Raw genomic sequence first — 21,839 nt, 5'->3', positions numbered from 1 at the left:
TGACTTAAAACAAAAATTTATTACTATGTTCCATGTTTCCATGGGTTAACTTGGCTCAGTTGAGTGATTCTTACTTGGTGTTGTAGTTGTACATGAGACTGTAGCTGTACATTGGCTGGGCTGCAGCATCTCAAGGCTCAACAATGCTGGATGTCTAAGATGGCTCACTCACATGGCTGGGAGTTGATACTGACTGTTGGCTGGAATCTCAGTTGCACTATTGACCACAGCCTCTCCAGATGGCTTGCACTTCTCACAGCATGGTGGCTGGGTTCCAAAAGGGAATTTCCTAACAGTAGGCATTCCAAGTAGCCCAAGCAAAAACTGTAAAGAAGCCACACTACATCAGCATTGCTTCCACCACATCCTCTTGCTCAATGCAGTCATAGGACTCACCCATATTCAAAGTAATGGGAAAATAGACTCTACCTCTTGATGAAGGAGTGGCAAGAATTCACTGTAGAACAGCATAGGGCTGAGAGATATTATTGAGACCATCTCTGGAAAATACAATCTGTCACATTGGCATAAGGAAGACACTCCCAAGATTGTTTTAAGAATATACTCTTATTAAAAATATGTGATCTGGGGCACCTGGGTGGTTCAGTCAGTTGAGCGTCCGACTTCGGCTCAGGTCATGATCTCACAGTCCATGAGTTCGAGCCCTGCGTCAGGATCTGTGTTGTCAGTTCAAAGCCTGGAGCTTGCTTTGGATTCTGTGTCTCCCTCTCTCTCTGTCCCTCCCCCACTCACGTGTCTCTCTCAATCAAAAAATGAATAAACGTTAAAAATTTTTTTTTAATAAAAAAATAAAAATAGGGGCTCCTGGGTGGCTCAGTCAGTTGAGCGTCCAACTTCAGCTCAGGTTACGATCTCACAGTCTGTGAGTTCAAGCCCCGCATCGGGCTCTGAGCTGACAGCTCAGAGCCTGGAGCCTGCTTTGGATTCTGTGTCTCCCTCTCTCTCTTCCTCTCCCCTGCTCATGCTCTGTCTCTCTCTGTCTCAAAAATGAATAAAAACAATAAAAAAAATTTTTTTAAATAATAAAAATAAAAAATATGTGATCTGAGTGACCTTGGTGTTTCTGACAGGGGGAAGAACCCTAAACTCACACCAAAAGGGAATCAACACTTCTGAGGTCTCTTATATTGAGGAAAGAACACTGTACTAGGGGACCAGAGACCTGGGTTTGAGTCTAACTCTTCTACTTATTAGCTGACTGGCCTTGAGCTAATTACTTCTTTCTGAACCTCAATTTCTTTGCCTGAGAAGTAATAACATAAAAAAAAAAAATCTTGAAAATTCCTTTTTCAGAGACATCTGGGATTTTGATGATCCTATAAGGGGTTTGTTTCACTACAACTATGTCCAACCTCATTAATTCTTTTATCAACTGACTCTCTTTATAGGAGTAGTGTGACCATAATAGCTCCAGTTTGTCCAGAAAAAAATCATAGAGTAAGCCTGTTGTTTTAATGCAATTATGAATAACTCCCACTTTCACTCTTGAGTGTTGCAGTTTATATAATAAATTGTATGATCACCCTCATGATAGGACAGAGGGTAATGACAGCTTCTGTGGTTATATGTTTACAAAGGGCCTATTTCATTATTGAAACTTTATTAGGTATGAATAGTGACTAATATTAGGTTCTTCTGATTGCAAGCAACAGAATTCAATTTAAATAGTTTAAGCCAAAAGTATAATGTACTGGATAGATACTAAATTATCTTGCAGAAGTTAGGGACAGCTAGGTCTGAAACAAGGAACAGAAATGTTATCAGGTCTGAAACAAGAGATAGTACTAGGCAGTGCTATCTTTAAGTCTCTGAGATTTGTGTCATTTTCTTTCTTTCCAGACTGGCTTTCTCTGCTTCTTCAGGTAATGATAGTCAGAAGATGGCTGTCCCATGGTTACTATTTGTTTCCCTCAGTTATAGCCATGCACAGAGACTACCTTGTTACCAATTTCAAATTCCTTGGAAAGAAAATGTAATTAGTCTATCCCTGGTCTAAATTGGGAGAGTGAAGGACAAGTGGGTGGGTGGGTGAAGGACAAGTGGGGGGTGGGTGAAGGACAAGTTGGAAGTGGGTGAAGGACAAAGAAGCTACTTGGGGGCCTACCCAGTGCTGTAGAAGAAACTCTCAGAGAAAGTAGTTTTGTTAGTCCTGGTCCTCCAAGAAGCAAATGCCAAGACAAGATTAAATTAGATAAAATGTCTTAAGGGAAATGCTTGTGATATAAAATGGTAAGGGAGCCAAAGGAGAGCCATTAGATACAAATATGACCTCAAGTGAAGGAGAGAGAAAAGGAAGGAAGGAAGGAAGGAAGGAAGGAAGGAAGGAAGGAGAGAGGAAGTGAGGGAGGGTAGAAGTGTTTTAGCCTGGCTTTAGATCCAAGTTTTAAGCTCCAAGGAGAATTTAGCAAGGCCACTTGGGAGTCCTCAAGCCAAAGTTGCTCATCAGGGGAGACCCTAGTCAACTAGGAAGAAATCTGCCTTAGCACCCTTGCTGGATTCAGTCATTGGTTAGAAGTAGCCTTTGAGGAGGGCACCTTTTGGGATGAGCACTGGGTGTTGTATGGAAACTAATTTGACAATAAACTTCATATATTGAAAAAAAAAAAAAAAAGAAGTAGCCTTTGGAAGCAGTGGCCTTAGAACAAACATGGCAGTGGATTTCAGAGCTCAGCAGCTTAGGCCCTTAGTGGATCATACTCTCATAGGTGAACATCTGTGAGCTGTATTCCCATGGCCACAACAATCAATGATCATTAAGAACAGAGTAAATACCCAAAAGGTATCTAGTGTAACTGGTTCCCCAAAGTATGAAGACAACAGTCACCCAAAGTATGAGTAAACATTTCTATTCTAGACCCAATGAGAAGACAGGAGAAATAACAGAAGACAGAAAAATGAGAATGGAGACTGGAACTGGGAAACTCTAACATCAATCATACTTTCATTCAACAATATCAATTGACTATGTACTGTACACAGACAGTGTTCCAGGTTCTGGGAATACAGTGGTGAATAAGCCAGGGATTCTATCTATAGTCTAAGGAGGACTTACAGACCAGTCAAGAATGACAATATCCTATTGTTAAGTGTTATTACAGGAAGAAACACAAGGTGCTGAGGCTGCACAGAGAGTGGACACTTAACCTTGATGAGTATCAGGCTACCAAGGAAGAGTGACAGGGACCTTAACATTCTCCAGGCTAACTCTATCTGGAGAGGCACATCTGAGGTTGGCAACGTGCTTTGGTCAAGGTCAAGGCACCCTGCTGGTCACTCAGTTCTCCTGAATTCCACCTTATTTCCATGCTCTGCATCCAATGGCAACTTAATTATTGGCAATCCTCCATAAGCATCCATTCTTCCAGCAGAGCCAAGGGTTGTTATTATTTTCTTTCAACCTATCAACACCACCACCAGAAATATAGATGATTAAACACCAAGCTGAGGATGCTACCTTTTAGAACTCTTTGAGGGCTTCTGAACAATCAGGAAACTTTAGCCTGTATTTTCAGAATATGCTGCCAGGGAAGGTCATCTGAATCATATCCATCAAATGTTGGGGATGACTCACGGTCAAACAAATCTCACTTTTAAAAACTTGCTTTTATAAATACACGAGAAGAAATCACTTCTGTTGTTTCTGAGAGGGTTCTTCATTTCCTCTACCTCCCCTCCTAGTTCTCACTCTGAGCCCCCCAAACAAAAGGCCTGCAGAAGAAGTACACACCTCCTCACTGCCCCCAGCTTGACTGGCTTCAGACACCCAGGATAACGCCAGAACAGCCACCCCACCTTTATGCTGTTCTTCCCTGGCCTTATTGGGGCTGACTCACTAAAGCCCAAAGGCTTTGCCTCCTCAGGGTTATGGCCTGTGGGGAAGGGAAAGAGCTACTTGCTCAGCCTGTGGGCAATTAAAGATACACATGCAGTCCAATGAGTGGCTGTTACACAGGAAAGGCTTGCAGTCAACTGACGCCAAAGAGTGAATGTTCTCAAAGAGAAGCCCGGGCTGCCTTTCCCTTTATTGGGTCATCAGTAGGAAGAGGGTCTTTTAGGCCACTCACTGTGTTGCGTACACTTTCTTCAAGACTCTTCTGAGCAGCTCTCTTATCTGAACGTTTCCATGTTGGAAGGAGAGGATTGCAGGAACAACTCAGTTTATGCATCCTTCAGCCTTGAGGTAAGCTTTATTCAATTTTACCAGAAAAACCACACACTAGGTCCCCAAGGAAGCTGCAACCTTTTGGCATATAATGTCAAGAGGAAGAAGAAGCAAACATATCAAACAAATCCCTACTGTTTAGGCCTAGAAGTGGCATATCCCTCTCCTCCCATATCTACCTTTAGGAAAAAAAGGTAGAAAATTTCTTGTAGAAAATACCAAAATAAAGAAAATACTGAAGAAAAGAAAGTCCTGTAATTCTTCCCTAAGATTTTCATTGCTAACATTTTAGTGTATGTCCTCCCATGCTTTTTTGCCTAGGCCAAATATATACATACACACACATGCTGGAACAAAATTCATCTGGAGCCATATTTCCATGTTAATATACTTTTATACTATTAATTTTAATGGCTATATAATATTTCATTATATAGGTATACCATGATTAATTTAACCAACTTTCTATTGGCTGTGGAGGTTGTTTCCTATTTTCAGGAAAGCCCCACTGATCTGCACCCCAAATCCCTTCTGGTACAATGGAAATTTCATTTAGCAAAATGGAAAGATGTTGGCTACTTTCTTCTAAATCTCTAGTTCTCAACTAGGGGTGATTTTGTCCTCCAAGGGACACTTGGCAATATCTGGAGATATTCTTGGTTCTTAAATACTCTTGGCATCAATAGGTAGAGATCAGAGATTTTGCTAAACATAGTGCAATGTAGAGACAGCTCCCCAACAACTCGGAATTATCCAGTCTAAAATGTCAGTTGTACAGAGGTTGAGAGACTGCTTTAAACATTGGTCTAATTGTAGTTATAAACTTAAGTGAGCTGTTGATCAGAGGATCTCCATGCTAATCCCCTTCTTCATAGTTCCTCATCACCACCTTTTCACTTTAGTTCATCCAATACAAAATAGAACGCTGAGCTGGACACAAAAGGGACAAGATGCAGCTCCCTCCATGCCCTGAATCACACCTTGCATTGCAAAAGCTCTTTTTCCAGATCAGTGGAAACTGTGCTTTTCCATGTCCATGTTGCTCTTAGCAACCAAACTCTCAGTCTTTATTCAATTACTCAGTCTGCAGTCACGTGCTGTTAACATTCTCCTCTCTGAAAAAACTTTCCTTCAAACCTCCACCCATCCCCCTGAGGTCTACGACCAGCATCCCTTCCTGTATGCTCCCAGACCTTTGGTATATAATTTTAATAACAAGGATCCATTTACTCACCTGTCTCCCACATTAGACTGTGAGTTCCTCAGGGGGAAAGGAGAGCATCTCCTTGATCCCCCTCTCCCTAGTTTCAATGCCTCATCAAATGTTTGGTGAATGAACTAATGGTTGAATGAAAGCCCTTTTGGAAATTCAGGCACCTTCAGGACAGGTATTGCTCTCCAACACTCATAGTGAGGACTAAGGCAATGCAGACAAATGCCTCTTCATAATAACGCTCAGTGGAATTTTTTCAACATCATGTAAAATCAAAAAGATCTCATCCTGTATTCTACCTGCATTAGCCAGATTTTAGGATTCCCAGCAATTAGTATTTCCCAGCTGTTAGGATTTATCTCATTAATGTTCACAGGAAATTCTCTGGAAATGCCCCCAATGTGCCCACAAAGGCAATCTACCTTCTATAGTAAAATCCACAGGGCTATTTAGTTTTTGCTTATTTATTTTCCACTCGTAATAGCATTGGTTAGGGCATTTCCAAAACATCAAAAACTAGTTGTGGGTTGATGTTCTCAGAAATCAGTTCAAAAATCACCTTCCTTTTCCTACCTTCAGATCTATCTCTCCCCGGTGGCTACAATTGCCAAGCACGTGTCCAATTCAAGTTTGCCCCAATTATGGTTGCTCTCCGTCTCTCAGCCCCTTGAAGACCAAGTCCCAGGAAAATAAGCAAGGACCAGCTTCCTTCCTAGTTATCAAGTGTGAAGGATTCTAGAGTATGGGAGGTATGGTCTGAAAGCAGAATTTTCAAACCTCATAGTGTCTCTAAGTTGAGATATTCTGTCTTTAGAAGGTCCTTGCTGATAATACAACACATTCACTGAAGGTGGTGCAGGAGAGAGATGGAATGATATCTTTGCAAAAGGGAATGGACTTAAGTACAAAGAAAGTTCCTGGCAGGAAAGGAGGGGGCAATGGAGGGCTGATATGAAATACATATGAGCACTGAACAGGATCAGAAGTGATTTGTATGGGAACCCTTTATCACACCATTTTCTTTCTTTCTTTTTTTAAGTTTTTAAATGTTTGTTTATTTTTGAGACAGAGAGAGAGAGGCAGAGTGTGAGCATGGGATGGACAGAGAGAGAGGGAGACACAGAATGTGAAGCAGGCTCCAGGCTCCGAAGTGTCTGCACAGAGCCCAATGCAGGGCTTGAATCCATGAACTGTGAGATCATGACCTGAGCCGAAGTTGGACTCTTAACTGATTGAGCCACCCAGGCACCCCTCTTCTTTTTTTTTAATGTTCATTTATCTATTTTTTAGAGAAAGAGAGAGAGAGCAGGGAAGGGGCAGAGAGAGAGAGGGAGAGAGAGAATCCCAAGCAGGTTCCATGCTTTTAGCACAGAGCCTGATGTTAGGCTCAGTGCTGCAAACCGTGAGATCACAAGGTGAACTGAAATCAAGGGTCGGGGGCTTAATTGATTGAGCCACCCAGGTGCCCCTAAACCATTTTCAATACAGAATGAGGTAGGTATCTGGAAGGTAAATGCACATGCCCACATACTGCCCTGGGGCTACTGCTGCTTCTGGGTTAGGGATGATTGATTGTATGAAAAACAACAGTTAACCTTTGGGGGCATGACATGTATTAGTCTTTATACTTATAAGTATTAACTCACTCGATGCTCATTACAACTTTATAAGGTAAGACTATGATTATTTCCATTTTAAAGATGTGGAAATTGAAGCATAGAAAGGTTAAGGAACTTGCCCAGTTCACATAGCAAGGCAGGAGTAGAGCCAAGTTGAAGAGTCAGGTAAGAAACAGCAGGATACAAAAGGATATGGACTGTCTTTTCCAGTGGCATATTTTAGGATAATAATACTTTTGAAAATAGTGACTAAGAGTTCACCCAGAACTTTTCATTCTCATAATTCCAAGTGAGCCATGGAAAAAGAAGAAAAGGAGCAATCAAGCTTATTACTTAAAGAAAAACACATCAGTTAATATGGTGTGAGTTCTTTCAACATTTTTCTATGCATTTAAAGACACATATTAATTTTGTGAAAACAGTCCATATTCCTGTACATGCCGCTATTTCTTACTTGAAAAACTATTGTGAATATCTTTCCATTTCATGCTAATAAGCTACATTATAATTGATAATCATTGCATAGTATTCTGAAGTATGGAAATAACATGATTTATTATAACAATACTGTAATTTAAAGCACTTAGGTTATTTTAATATTTTCACTATTATAAACCATACTAGAATAAATACTTTTATTTACCTTCTTAATTGTTTCCTTAGGATACATTCTGAGAAGTGGAATTTCTGGGTCAAAAGTCAAGATACATAAATCAGGGCTTTGGTATATGTTGCCAAATTTCCTTCTGGAAAGATTGTGGCAATATATATTCACACCAGAAGTTCATATGGAGTTCATTGCTCCATGCCTAGACTTAGATATTACAATTTTTGCTTGTGTGTTTGTTTGTTATGTTTTGTTTGTCAATTTGATAGGACCAAAGTGGCATTTTCATTATTGATTTGATATCACTGCTCTTTTTATTGAGGGAAACTGCCTGTTTCTGTTTTTGTTTTTCTAATGGGAAGAGCTATTGTATCAAAAAGTATACAATTCAATCTATTTTGCTTTACTCATTTGAAAGATATCCGTATTTATATTTACCTTTCCAATGGTTACTCTGAAACTTTTATCACGCATACTCAAATATATTTTTCTAATGTGTAGAATTAATAAGTATCTCTCCCTCTAATAAGCTAGGAACTGAAGCGTACTTTCACATTTATCTGACTTCCGTATCTCCACCACCAAGTTCAGCAGCTTGTTTCTACCTGTAGCTATTCAGTCTATAGTCCGTCCGCCCACAGTGAAGTCCTTGCCTTCTAGGATGAAAGAGACTGAGCGGAAAGGTGGCCAGGAGAGAACAAATTACGATGCAAATTATCTCAAAAATAGAAAACGTAAACAAAATGAAGGCGACTTTATTATCTCATCATCCCATCTACTCAAGACGTAGTAATCAATGTGTTTCTCCAGTGAAACAGGTCCAATAAAATATGATAAATATACATAGAAAGAGGAGATTCATCATAGGAAATGTTTCAGGTGGTCAAGGAGGCTGGAAAGTCCCACAGTCTGCCATCTGCAAGCTAGGGAACCAAGAAGTCCAATGTTGTAATTCAGTCTAAGTCTGAAGGCCTGAAGACTGAATGGTGTTAAGTCCCAGTTTGAGCCCAAAGTGCTCAAACTAAGAGCACTAATGTCCAAGGGCAGAAGAAAAATAGATGTCTCAACTTAAGCAGAGAGGGTAAATTCATGTTTCCACTGCCTTTTTGTTCTGTTCAGGCTCCCAGGGAATGCTCAGACACATCAGGGGGCCGGTGGGGGAACAGCTTTACTCAAGATAATGGTTCAAATGCTAATCTTTTTCAGAGAGACCCTCACCAACACACCCAGAAATGAAGTTTTACCAGCTACCTGGGCATCCTTAGCCCAGTCAGGCTGACACATAAAATTAACCATCGCATAAAGGTAGAGGGGAAAAACAAGAAACAAGAAACAAAAAAACAGGCATCCAGAGAGACCAGAACCAAGAAATGGAAACAATTGAAAATTGTGCTCACTTCTCACAGCCCCTCTCTGCTCCCCCTCCTTTCTATTCATCAGCTTGATTCTAAAACTTTTTTTGTTACCCAATCTTACAATGCAGAAATTTCCTTTGAGACGCAGGAGAATATCCAAGACTGAGACTGGAATTTCTTTGTCCCAATTCCAAATTCTTGGGGCGGGGGTGGGGGGGGGGCGGGGAGACTCACCTATTTTGAGTCAGATGACAACCCCCAGACAAATTGGCTACATGGAAGAGTCGGGATGATAGGGCAAAGTTGGCTGCCCACCTCTGTGGAGTGTGATCATTTCCCAGAGAAGAGCCACAACCCAATGCACATCCACTGCCGGGTAAAACACCCAGGACAGTCAAAGCATTAAAGTAAGGACGTGGACGTGTGGGTGAGATGGTGAAAAAGTACACTGATTTTTTTAAGCTAGTTCTGTTTTTAATTTTTTTTAATGTTCATTTATTTCTGAGAGAGAGAAAGACAGAGCGTGAACAGGAGAGGGGCAAAGAGAGAGGGAGACACAGAATCTGAAGCAGGCTCCAGGCTCTGAGCTGTCAGCACAGAGCCGGATACAGGGCTCAAACCCACAAACTGTGAGATCCTGACCTAAGCCAAAGTCGGACGGACGCTAAACCAACTGAGCCACTCAGGCACCCCAAGTGCATTGACTCCTATCTGAGTAGCCTTTTCAAAATATGCTCTACCCAGACCTACCAACTCAGAATCTCTGGGGGAAAGAAAAGGGTGGATAATCCCTCTTGGATAAATTGAGGCCGAGGCTGACTGAAGGGAAATAATTTGCCTCAGGTCACTCAACAATTAAAACTGCAACGAGGGGTGGGGGGGAGGGGCGGAGAGCAGTGCCTGGGAGGCTCAGTTTGTTAAGAATCCAACCCTTCATTAGGGCTGAGGTCATGATCTCATGGTTTGTGAGTTTGAGCCCCCATCGGGCTCTGTGATGACAGTGTGGAGACTGCTTGTGATTCTCTCTCTCCCCCTCTTTCTCTGCCTCTCCCCCACATGTTCTCTCTCTTTTTCAAAGTAAATAAACTTAATTTTTTTCAATTTAAAAAAAAATAAAAAAATAAAAATGCAACTGGAATTGGTAGAGCATGTGACTCTTGACTTCAGGGTACTGAGTTCGAGCACAACATTGGGCATAGAGCTTACTTTAAAAAAAAAAAAAATGCTACTGGGATTAGAACCCAGGACTCTACAATAAAGACTTGTCTGTGTCAACTGTGCCAAACCCAAACATGCAAAAGCCAGGGCCCGGGCAAAGTAGAAAATTGGGAAGTTCATATGTATTCTTGCAAATGGGAAATGAAGCTGGAAAAATGCAAATGTTCTGGGGATGCAAAATTGTTCCAGGAAGGAGATGAATTTTCCTAGATTTTATTATCAAAATGCTCTAAGCTTTAATGGCTTTCCAGGGTCTGTAGAGTCTGTTCTCTGGGCTCAAAGCAATCTGCCATGACCAAGGTAGTAGAAGGATTTGGAGTATTTGGTTTCTGTCACATAGCTATGATCACTGTGGTTGGGGCTGGAGGCAGGGGTTACTGGAGTGACCTTAGAAATGCTGTTCTCTACTCCCGATATCCCTCTACTATGTACCTATCAAACAATCTTTACACTCTAAAAATTGGATTTAAGAACATAGAACTGAATTAATCATAATCAATGGTTCTCGATTCACAGTTACCATAAGTCCAAGAATGACATTGTGTTTGCTTCAACAATATGGTAAGTCTCCATCCAACCAACATCAACGCCGGAATCTTGGCAACTGCTTACACATACCTGTGCATTCCTTCCCCTCCCACCTGCCTCTGTCCAACATAGTTGCCAACCTCACTCCTGTGTTCATCATTCATTTACTTTTCCTTTTATGTGGTTTTCTCTCATCTATATATATTCCTAGTAAGCATTGTTTAAAGTTTAGTTATTTTTAACTTTATAAAAAGGCATTATACTGCTTATAATTTCCGGACTTACTATTTTTACCTAAAATTATATTGCTAAAGGGAAAAAGGGTAACTCCACAGAGGGGTGGCTTGGCACACATCATCTTAATCAAGGGATCAAAGTGAACTTCATCAGCAATGGGACAAATCAAAATCATGTGCTTGATAGGATGCAATGAAAAAAACGCAGCATTGCTTCTGGGATATTCTTGCCAAAGATACATAACCTGAATTTAATCATGAGAAAATACCAGACAAATGTCAATTTGTCACATTGAGAGACATTCAATGAAATAACTCTGCTATAATCTTCAAAAGTGTAAAGGTCATGGAAGTCAAAGAAAAATTGAAGAACTGTTCCAGATGATGGAGACTGAAAACATGACAACTAAATGCACTATGTGATTCTGAACTAGACTCTTCTGCTCTTTTTAAAAAAAATTTTTTTTTGGTTTTATTTTTTTGAGATAGAGAGAGGCAGAGCAAGCAGGGGAGGGACAGAGAGAGGGAGACACAGAATCTGAAGACAGGCTCCAGGCTCTGAGCTAGCTGTCAGCACAGAAACCAACGCAGGCCTTGAGCTCACCAGTGAGATCATGACCTGAGCCGAAGTCGGACGCTTAACTGACTGACCCATCCAGACGCCCCAGGGCTCTTTTGCTCTTAAAAACACTTTGGGGGGCGCCTAGGTGGCTGAGTCGGTTGGGCGTCCAACTTCAGCCCAGGTCATGATCTAGCAGTCTGTGAGTTCAAGCCCCTCATTGGGCTCTGTGCTGACAGCTCCGAGCCTGGAGCCTGCTTCAGATTCTGTGGCTCCCTCTCTCTCTGCCCCTCCCCTGCTCATGCTCTGTCTCTCTCTCTCTGTCAAAAATAAGTAAACATTAAAAAAAAAAATTAAAAAACACTTTGGGATACCTGAAAAAACTCAAATAGGGTTTGAGGATTGCATGGTGGTTAAACATTAATACAATTTCCTGATTATGATGGTTGTATTGTAGTTGTGTAAAAGAATGCCCTGGTCTGTAGACAATATACCCTAAAGTATTCAAGGATGATGAAGTATCAGATTGGCAGCTTATTCTCAAATGTATCAGAAAAAAAAAAAAAAAAAGAAAGGTATTTGGACTGTACTTGTAGCATTTTTGTAAGTTTGAGTTAGCTTCAAAATGAACAAACAAAATAAACACAAAAAGCGGATTGCTAAGATGTATCCAGATTTTTGCATATGGCTAAAATTCATATATTCTAACTGTGGTGCTTTTATTCACTCTCCCATTGATGGGAGGAGAAAACAGGCCTGAAGCTTATGTGGCCATCTGTAGGTCATGCAACTAGTAACCATCAGAGCCAAATGTCAGTCCAGGCCTTTTGCCTCCCCAAGTCAGTATCCCTTTTACCAGGTTGCATGGAAAAATGTTGTTTGGCATGATTATCATCACTAAAATCTTTATGGCAAACTGCAGTCAGCTGCTGATTAACCAGGAAGGGACATGGGAAGGAGACTGTGGAAATCAAAGAAAGATTGATGAATCATCAGCAACTCTAAATCAGGCTTCAAGAAAATTCCACAGTTAAACTCCTGTGGAATCGGAAGGGTTGGGGGATGAAGGAAGAAGGTAGGCGTTTAGTCCCTGCTTCTGTTCAATAATCGAAGTCATTTTGAATCTTCCAGACACCCTCATTTCAGGTCCCCATCGCAGCTTAGCCATGGTTCACACACACACACCAGGTAACTTTGACCACACATGCAATGACAAAGTAACCGAACCATTTCTCTGGGTATAGAAAAGAGATAAAGGTTCTACTGGAATAGAAAAACAGGTTAGTCAAGATTGTGCAGGGTTAAAAGATGGGAATGAGTAGAGTCAATAAGACAAGTGATATGCGGTGGATGACACAGCATCTGGTACATGACTAGGGTGAAATAGATGTTGGACATGCTCCCTCAAACCTTTAGGAAATCGTGAAGAAATTCAGGAAGAATAAGAGGATGTAGCTTACTACTGGTGACCTGGAAGCTTAGTTACAAGAAGCCCGAGACATCACAGACATGGCCCAGAACCCAGGCTCTGCCCAACCTCAGCAGCTTATTTTTTCTCTTGGATCATTTGTTTTCTCAACTCCATATGAGAGGATTTAATTGCTTGATCTCTTATAATCTTCCAATTCAGATACTTTATGTCACAGGATGGGACCAAACCGCTTCCAAAGGCAAAAGAATGGTCTTCCTCCTCCCCTTTCTCACACGGTCTCTGGATGCTCTATGGAAATGTCATTTTCCATCTAGGCCACACATTATTTAGAGCAAAGAGGATGCACAGAGTCAAGCAGTATTTCCCAAGATGATCCCACAGCCCACTAGTCTCCTAAGAGTCCCTTCCAAAAAAGCTTCATAGCACAGCAGAAAAGATCCCATTCATAATAGCAACGAAAGATGAAATACCTAGAAATAAATTTAATAAGAAATATGTGACATCTATATAATGAAAAATTGTAGATTCTTTTGAGGGATTCAAAAGGCTTAACCAAATGAAAAAAAGCATTCTGTATCATTGAAAAGGAAGTTACAACCTCAAAAAGGTGTCAATTCTCAGTAGGTAATCTGTCAGATTAAAACAATTCCATAAATATACCAACTGGAATGTTTTTTAAAAAAAAAAATCAGACAAGCTAGCTCTAAAGTTCATTTGGATAAATAAACAAAAATGTACGGCCAGGAAAATTCTGAAAAAGAAGAGTGACATGGGAACAAGAGGTACCAGATATTAAAACACACTATAAAACCTTAATAATTAAAAGTGTGCTACTGATGCATGAATAGAAAATGATTCAAATAACAATTAAAAGTTTGCACATAGAAGGGAGCCTGGGTGGCTCCGTCGGTTGAGTATCCGACTATTGATTTAGGCCCGGGTCATGATTTCACAGTGCGTGAGATGGAACCCTTCATAGGGCTCTGTGCTGACATCATGGGCCTGCTTGGGATTCTCTGTCTCCTCTCTCTCTCTCTCTATCTCTCTATCTCTCTCTCCCCCTCCCCCACTTGCTCGCCCTCTCTCAAAATAAATAAATAAACTCTTTTTAAAAAGTTTGGAAATAGACCTAAATACTCACAGAAACATAAGAAAGTAGTATTTCAAAACACTGAAGACAAGATGAATTATTTATTAATTGTTGTCAGTACAACCAGTTAACCATCTGGAAAAAAAACCAGATGTATAAATTACACCTTACCCCACTATAAATGTTAAAAGAATCAATTATTTAAATGTAAAAACGAAAATATAAAAGTACTAAAAGAAACTGCGGAAAAATTCTTTTACAAGTTCAGAGCAGGAAAAGCTTTCTAACTGTGATTTTTAAACTATCCCAAAGTTGGGGCACCTGCGTGGCTCAGTCACTTAAGCGTCCAAATCTTGGTTCCAGCTCAGGTCATTGTCTCATGGTTTGCGAGTTTGAGCCTTGTGTTGGTCTTTGTGCTGACAGCATGGAGCCTGCTTGACATTCTTTCTCTCACTCTCTCTCTGCTCCTCCCCTGCTCACTCTCTCTGTCTCTTGCTCAAAATCAAATAAATAAAGTTAAAAAAAAAAATTAAATATTCCAAAGTCTTGGGGCACCTGGCTGGCTCAGTTAAGCCTCCAACTTTGGCTTAGGTCATGATCTCACCATTGTGGGTTCAGGCCCCGTGTCAGGCTCTGTGCTGATAGCTCAGAGCCTGGAGCTTGCTTCGGATTCTGTGTCTCCCTCTCTCTCTCTCAAAAAATAAACATTAAAACAATAATAATAATAATAATAATAAGTAAAAAATAAAATATCCCAAAGTCTTTTAAAAGGATGAATAATTTTGTTTACAGGAGGAAAAAAAAAAGTCTGGATGGCAAAAGTCACCATGTTTAAAGATAAAAGGCAAAAAACAAATTAGAAAAAAATATTTTCAACTCATTAAACAAGGGGCTAGGGGTGCCTGGTCAGCTCAGTTGGTGTAGCATGTGACTCTCGATCTCTGGGTCTTGAGTTCAAGTCCTACATGGGGTGTACAGATTACTTAAAAAACAAAACAAAACACAACAAAAACAGGCCAATTTTATGATACCTAAAGAGCTCTTACAAATCAATAAAAACAAGACAAAAAACCCATTGGCAAAGATCATAAAGAATTCACAGAAAAATAAATACAAATGTCTCTTAAACATATGAAAGAATGTTCAACATCCTTCATAATAAGAAAAAAGCACATTATTGCTACACTGAAAAAAATATTCTTCACGTATCATTTTGGCAAATCTCCAAAAATTTGATATAGTGCACTCAGCTTCTTTATATTGTAGATATATTAACATGGCAATTCCACTTCTGGAAATATGTCTCACACATGTATAAAACCTATGTATGAAATTATTTATTGCAGTAATGTTTCTAATAACTTGAAATTAGAAAAAAGTACATATTCACAAAAGAGACTACTAGTACATCCATGAAACAGAATACTACAATGTTGTTAAAACATTAAGGTGATTTTTAAAGTACTAACGTGGAAAAAAATATTTAGTGAGAAAAAAATTAGGTGTAGACTAATGTTTAAAGTATGATACCATTTGTTCAGAAACAGATGGAAGAGATATATATTTGCTATACATGAATAAAATATTCCTAGGAAGATACACCAAAAAATAATATAGCTTGTAGTGAGATAAAGTGGATATGAAGAAGAAAACGTTCTTGAAGTGTATACCCTTGAACCATATGGCTGTAATCCCTACTGAAAAAATATTAAATTTGTAAGACTTCTATAGAATTATCCCTGCTCTAAGAGATCTACAAGAACCATCAAGATAAAGGCTCTGAGAAATCCTATAATAAATAAACTTGTTTAACCTAGTATTTTTCAAACATATTTGACTCTGAAACTTTTCCCACTTAATGCCTGCTTATATCCTGTGGTGCACAGTATGGAGGAAGCACTATCTCAGGGCCCCCAACTGCCCAGGGTTGTCCCAGGCCCTATGTCCTGGATGGAGAGCCTTGCTCAAAGGACTCTGATCAAGGGAAATAATCCTTAGGTGGAATCCTATAGAGAAGGAACCAATTATAGTTTCATCTTAGGCTCTGAGTAAAATGGAAAGACATCTCTTTTCCCCGTCAACTCCCTCTTTTCTGAATGAAGCCATAATTTTCAGCTGTATTTAAAAAAAGAAATCAATGTACCATATCATTTGATAAAGACGATGCACAGCTAGCTTTTGGCCATGTGAGCTTATTCATGCACAAATAAGGCATGAGGGAGGAGGGCTGTTAAACAGTAAATACGAAGTGACTCTGTAAGTTAAAGTTCTCTTCTTTACATTATATCCCAAAGGAAAAAAGAACACGACACTTCTAATAGTATTTCCATGTCAGCGTTCCCCATTGCTCAAGACGTCCATAATTTACACACTTGACATTCCCCTGGCTATTAAGCTTAAATGAGCTATTCTGGTTGAGAAGTCAACTTTCTTTTTTGGAGTATGGCTAAATAGGGTCACTCTGGTACCATTTGAGCTGACTTTCAAAGGTAGATTGTTTTTACCGTTTGGAAAAGTCACTGTCAGAAAAAGCCAACCAGAAACCACTCCTGGCCTTAACTAAGAGCAGAAGGTCAACAGAAGGAAATGTGGAGAGCTTCCCAGAATCCTAATACAGTTGGCTAAACTTCAGCAATGCAGGAGTACATATGCCTTCCAATATATCAGTTCTCAAAGTGGCCCCCATCCCAGCAGCACCAACACCACCAAGGAACACAATAGACATTGCAGACACTGAGTAATTCTGATGCCTGCTAGGTTTCGAGAACCACTACTCTAACAGCAGAGCCACCTGTCATCATCCCCACCTAACAGGGCTGAAGTTTCAAGAAATGCTTCTGCCCTGGATGGGCCTCTTAGGAGCTTAGTTCCTAGTTTCTTTTAAGTCCTGGTTTAGATATTGAATGTTCAGTCCCATATTAACATTATTATTTTGGAGGAAATGGTAGGGATTTCTTTCTTTCTGGAAGATTCAGATACAATTATTCCTATTTTATGTTTGAGAAAGAGAGTGCACGAGCAGGGGAGGAGCAGAGACAGAGGAAAATACAGAATCTGAAGCAGGCTCCATGTTCTGAGCTGTCAGCACAGAGCCCAACGCGGGGCTCAAACCCACAATGGTGAGATCATGACCTGAGCCAAAGTTGGATGCTTAACTGACTGAGCCACCCAGGTATCCCCAGCTATTCCTATTTCAAAAGAAGAAGGATGAGGAAAAAGATGAAGATGGGGAAGAGAAGAGGAAGAAGGAAAAGAAGCATCCTGGCTGAGAAAATTGGCTTGTACAGCTGGTACCCAAAGGAGTAATAACAGTAACAATATTGCAACAGGGGAAACAGCTATACTGGAACTGATATTCAGGAGTGACTAGAAAATGGACATATGGAACCACCAGGTCACTGTATGCATAACATGGTACGTTACTTAGTAGTTGAAGAACCTCCTAGAGAATAATTGATTCCCAATTCCCAAGGCCAAACACAATCAGGCATAGGTTTCATGTGGAGGTGTGGGTAGGTGGGTCTTTTTGGAGCAAAATTGCAAATGGTGGATTGACACCAGAGAGACAGTTCATACCAATGGCAGGAGTCTAGCCCAAGGACCTGGACTTTGTCCTGGAGCTTGAGAATGGAAGGGGGGGCTGTTGGTCCTCAGTCCCCCAGGAATGGTTCTTAAATCTATTCTCCCTGCTTCTCCTCTGGTGCGAGACCTCGCTGTGGGTAAAAGGGCTAAGTATGACACTTCACAGCTGTGTCTTTAGTCTCTGAGGCCTAGGAAACTCCATCTGAGGGGAGTGAAGGGTTCTGCTCAGTTTATTAAGAAGAGAAAAAAGTTCTTCAAGATATCACCAAGCTGTGCTGGACCCTCTGGAACATAAACAATGAACATAAGGATAGTATGGGGCAACAGAAGCCAGTGGAAGACAAGGCCATTTAAAGCGGCAGAGGCCAGAGGAAATGACAGGTCAGAGGAGCAGGAGAGAAAGTGGGGCAGAGGTGGGCAGGAAGCGCAAAGCAAATTGAAGCCAACGAGAAGTTTTATCCAAATGATGACATTTTCACGTTCCCTCAAATACATTCTGTGTTACCCCCTTCTCTTTAAGATGTACTTGGAAAAGCATGTACTTTGGAGTCAAACAGATATAAATTTCAGTTCTGACTCTGTCGCCAGCTTGTCATTTTGGATAAACCACAGCATTTCTCTATGCCTTAGTTTTCTCATCTGTGAAAGGGATAAGCCAGCTTTGTGGGTCCATTTTGAACATTGTTTTGAGCAACGAGAATAAAAACACCAGGGATTGCTTTTTGAGCACCTGCCAGGTGTTTCACATACACGATTATCTTGATTCATCTTTGTAACCACGCTTGAGATAAATATCTTTTTTCCTTATGGTAGATTAGGAAACAGCACCAGATGGGTTAAGAAATTAGCCCAAGGTAAGTGGCAAAACCAGGATTTTCAAAGTCAGGTTGAATCTGGCCCCAATATCCACGCTGTTTCCACTATCTTTCGCAATGTGAAGTATAGTGTCTGAGAGGTGGGGTCTACAAAGCTGAAGCTTTCTTTTTTCCCCTCTTCCCTGCAATTCCCTTCCCTTTACCCTCCAGGTCTGGCTGGCATTCCACCTTCTTCCAGATCACCCTTGTCAAAGGTGATATATATACATATATTTTTTTTAAGATTATTTATTTATTATGAGAGACAGCAAGTGAGCAGGGGAGGGGCAGAGAGAGAGGAAGAGAGGGAATCCCAAACAGGCTCCACACAGTCAGCACAGATCCCAGTGTGGATCTCAAATTCACACACCGTGAGATCAGGACCTGGGCCAAAATCAAGAGTCAATCGCTTAACTGACTGAACCACCCAGGCACCCGGAAAGTGATATTCTTTTAACTTTCATCAATGATGATCCATACAACTTGTAAGCTGCCTTTTGATTTCTCATCGACAGCCCATCTACTGAGGTCAGATAAAGCTGCTTCGAGCTTACTGTGATGTCTCTTTTCTCTAGTGCGTGTCTCTTTCTCACCCACCAGCTTGCAGACTTCCCATGAACGGATCTTGTTATTTTCTGTGTTCTCTACCCCTGGGGCCTCCCTGGTGCCTTGCACACCCTGGCCGAACTGAATGTGTTTAGCTCCTTCTCCACTTGTGTATTCAGAGCTGTAGGTGGGAGGACCTGGAACCTCTCCAGCTGCCTGACTTGGAGAGAATGGCCCCTGTTCGGGGGTCCCTGGTGCTCCCCCCTCCCCTGGAACATGTTCTCTGGTTTTCCTGCCTGGGGGCCCACAGTGACAGATCCCCTCACTTGTTTTCTGCCTCACAGGATTCACTGCTCAGACATACCCAGTAATAAATAACAACCTAGATGATTGTGTCGGGTAGCTAATTGACTGTGTAACATAGGCTACCAGCCTCTGGGGCAGCACAGCATGCTGCTTGTAATTAATCACCCTCATCCCAGCCTGACTACCCAGCTATGTCGAATCACAGAACAATTAGGCATTTTCTGAGTGGGTTTCCCTGCCTGGGTTGGGGAGGTAGAAACATCCTACTAATGCAGCTTTCTGTAGGTCCTCAGAACCATATTGATTCTATGGGAATCAGTGCTGTGCCAGACACTGTGGTAAATGCTCGTAGGAGTTGGCAAGATGAGAGAGAAATAATCTGTGCCCTCCAGGACCACATAACTAAATGGAGGATATAAAACAAAGTTGGGGTAAATATAATTTGAAAGGTGCCCTGTCAGGTATACAAACACGTTCCTATGAGATAAGGGTGCATTTTGATTGAAAAAAGGATAAATTAGTAGCATGATGGGCAGAATCACAGCGCAGTGCAGTGGTTTTTTTTCAAATCACCCATGAGAGCAATTAGAAAATATAGATTTCCAAACCCTACCCAATACCTGTGGAATCTGGATCTCTGAAGAATGATAAAGTCAAAAATCTCCATCTGGGTGTTTGAGAAATCCTGACGCAAACATGGTTTAGGGCAGTTACCCAGCCTTATGTTCTGAAAGCTTTGACCCCCTCCCATAAGGATGGGTCACGACAGCTCTCCGAACAATGAAACCCCTCCACCCAAGCCTGCCCTTCAGTAGCTCTCTGAACCACGCATGCACATCCCACACAAGCTGGGTTCCTTTGGAGCTGGAAGTCAGAAGTTGTACTTGATTAGCTGCATGTGCTAGACCCGGACCTGGATTCTGAGGCTGAGGGGGCCATTTGAGAGCCGTGCACCATGAAGGAGGGAGAGGAATTGCTTCTATCCCTGAAAACTCTTTAGTTTCCGGTCCTAATCCTTTATGAGAAATTTACACTTTTGGCAGTAACTCTCATGGGAATTTCTGTTTCCTTATAAGATGACTCCATCAACTAAAATTTGCTTGCCTAAGTTTCCCTTCCTCCTAGGTAATGCTGTTCATGGGAGAGAGAACCTCAACACTGGGGAGACTTCTGAGGCCAGCTATTCCAAGCCGGTCCCCCTGCAGGACTGATTGTGCCCACTCCACTCTACGTGAAATTGCTCAGCGTGTTGTTTGGCAGAGTAGATGCTTAGAAAAGCACCTGGGCCTTATTCCTTCTAAGAAAGCAAACTCAGTACCTCAACTATGGATGCTCCATTAGAAACTCCTCTTGTTACTGGGCCCAAATATTCCCCCTATAAATTTTTGTCATTAGATCTCCTCTCTGAAACCAAACAGACTCATTCGATCCCCTTTTCATCATAATAGCAAACAAGTATTTTAAGATGGCTCTCTGTATTCTCCTTCTTTGGCCCAAATATCTTGTCTACTCAGCTGTTCCTTCCGTGTTCTCTACTCCAAATCCTTCACCATTCTGGTCCCTCTCAAATTGGTTATCCCAGTTTGCCAATGTTCCTCTTAAAGTACAATGTCTGAAGCTAGAGATCCCAAGGACGTCATCTCAATTACTGCCATATCTGTGTGTTTTATAGTCTTTTGAGGCAAGATAAATTTGCAGGTTCAGATGTTTATAGAGTCCTTTAGAGTCTCCTTTGCCTTCCACAACAATCTTGTTTCCTTGTTCCATTTCACAGATTGACCTAGAATAAAGACTGGGGCAATTGAATGTCTTGCACAAAGTCACAAAAAGTGGTGGAGTCTGGTTGTTATGAACTACATTGCATTCCTCCCAAGGACCAGCTGTTGAAGTCCTGAGACCCAGCATCTCAGAATGTGACTGAATTTGATGATAGGGCCTCCTTAAAGAGATAATTAAGGTAAAATGAGGTCATATGACTGGGCCCTAATCCAATATGACTGGTGTCCTTATAAAAAGAGTAGATTAGGACACAGACACAGAGAAAGACCCATGTGAGGAAACACAGGAAGAATATGGCCAGCTGCAAGCAGAGGAGCCTCAAAAGAGAGCAACAGTGCCAAGACCTTGATCTTGGACTCCACAACGGTGAGGAATAAATTTCTGTTATTTAAGTCACCCAGTCTGTGGTACTTTGTTATTGCAGCCCCAGCAAAGTAATACACAGATCTTGAAACTCGTCCTTAGATTTCAGTTGCCAAGGCTTCTTCACTTTACTACAGTCTCTTGGCCAGGTTTCCTTCCTGGACTATCTTCTTCTCAGAGCATGTTGAAGGCATTAAAAAATCCCAGCTAAAAACTATCCTGAGCCGAACCTCTCTCTGTTAATGTAAACATGGCACACAGCCTCTGAGGGTTGATAAAAGAGAGCCTTTGGAATCAGGTTCAGGCACAGGGCAAACATAGACAGGAGAAAAAGGGTGAACTGGGTGAGCCAGACCTTGTTGCCTTGGG

The sequence above is a fragment of the Felis catus genome, chromosome D1 (genome assembly GCF_018350175.1).
Source record: "Felis catus isolate Fca126 chromosome D1, F.catus_Fca126_mat1.0, whole genome shotgun sequence".
Lineage (NCBI taxonomy): Eukaryota > Metazoa > Chordata > Mammalia > Carnivora > Felidae > Felis > Felis catus.
The sequence above is the reverse complement of the archived record's forward strand: the minus strand, read 5'-3'. Positions refer to the sequence as shown.